This window comes from Elephantulus edwardii, unplaced genomic scaffold, assembly GCF_000299155.1.
Source record: "Elephantulus edwardii isolate Elephantulus edwardi_28Jun2011 unplaced genomic scaffold, EleEdw1.0 scaffold00059, whole genome shotgun sequence".
Taxonomy (NCBI): Eukaryota; Metazoa; Chordata; class Mammalia; order Macroscelidea; family Macroscelididae; genus Elephantulus; species Elephantulus edwardii.
Window position 1 is genome coordinate 15,783,750 of NW_006399809.1, and position 1,990 is coordinate 15,785,739.

The window sequence follows — 1,990 nt, forward strand, 5'->3', positions numbered from 1 at the left end:
AGTGTTGGACAGTGAATAGGGATGATAGAAAGAGAATTGATGCCTTTGAGCTGTGGTGCTGGAGAAGAGTGTTAAATATACCATGGACTGCTAGGAGAATAAACAGGTTTGTCCTGGAGAAGGTGAAGCCAGAATGCTCCTTGGAGTCAAGGATTCTGAAGCTTTGTCTGACGTACTTTGGGCATGTTGCAAGGCGAGGGACATCATCTTTGGCAGAGTGGAGGGGCGGCGCAGGAGAGGAAGACCTTCAATGAGATGGATCGATTCTGTGACTGGAGCGGTGGGAATAAGTGTGTTTGAGATGGCTAGGTTGGCACAGGATAGAACAGCATTTAGAGCTCTTGTACATAGGATCGCTGAGTCGCAAACGACTCGATGGCACACAACAACAGCAACAACATATGAATAGAAGCCAATGGTAATGAAAGAGGAAGTGGAAGCTGTTCTGAAGGCATTGGCAAAAAATAAGGCCCCAGGAATCGATGGGATATAAATTGACTTTTTTCAATTAACAGATGCAGCTTTGGATGCACCCACCAGTCTATGCCAGGAAATTTGGAGGATGCTGTCTGGCCAAAAGATTGGAAGAGGTCGATATTTATTCCCATTCCCAAGAAAGCTGATCCAACTGGATATGAAAATTTCAAATAATATCACTGATATTACATGCAAGCACAATACTGCTGAAGATCATTAAAAAATGGCTGGGATAGCACATAGATAAGGAACTGATAGAGTTTTATGCAGGATTTAGAAGACACCATGGCACTAGGGATATCATTGCTGATGTCAGATGGATCCTGGCTGAATGTAAGGAATGCCAGAAGAATGTCTACTTGTACTTTAGTGACTATACAAAGGTGTTTGACTGTGTGGATCATGACAAGTTGTGGCTGACACTGAGAAGAATGGGAATCCCAAAGCACTTGATTGTGCACATGCAGAACCCATACCTGGACCAGGAGGCTGTTTGTGAGAACAGAGCAGGGGAGCAATGCCTTGTTTGGAATTGGGAAGGGGGTGCACCAGGGTTGTATTCTCTCTCCATACCTATTCAATCTGTATGCTGAGCAAATTATCCGAGAAACTGGACTCTATGAAGAGGAGTGTGGCATTGAGACTAGAGACTCATTAATAACCTGCATTATACAGATGACACAATCTCACTTACTGATAGTGAGGAGGGCTTGATGAACTTGTTGCAGAAGATCAAGGAATTCAGCCTTCAATATGATTGCATCTCAATGTCAGGAAAACAAGATTCTTACCACTGGACCAATAGGCAGCACCCTGGATGGAGAGGAGATTGAAACTGTCAAAGGCCTTCATCTTGCTTGGATCCACAATATCTTTGATACAAGCAGTCAGGAAATAAGGAGACTCATTGCACTGGGAAAATCTGCTGTTAGGGATCTTTCCAAATTATTGAGAAATAGTGATGTCAGTTTGAGGACTAAAGTGCATCTGAGTCAGGCCGTAGTTTTTCCAGCACTAGCTCGGCATCTGAGACCTGGACAACGAATAAGGATGACAGAAAAAGAATTGATGCCTTTGATCTGTGGTGTTGGAGAAAAGCAGTGAAAATCCCATGGAAGGCCAAGAGAACAAATACATATGTCTTGGAAAGAGTGCAGCTGGAGTGCTCTTTGGAGGCAAGAATGATGAGGCAACATCTGGACATGTTGCTTAGAGGTGCTATTCCTTGGAGAAGGACATGATGCTGGGAAGAGTAGAGGGTCGGTAAAGGAGAGGAAGGCCCTCAATCAGGTGGACTGATATGGTGACTGCTGCGATGGGTTCTTGTGTGTCAGGAAGTGTGTGGATGGCACAGGATAGAAGAAGGTTCAGATATTTTGTTAATAGGGTCACTATGAGTCATGCTCGGCTCAGCGGCACCTAACAACAACAAACACTGTGCATCTGAGAGCTGACCTGAGAATGAATAAGGATGACAGAAGAATGCCTTTGACTTGTGGTATTGGAGAAGAGT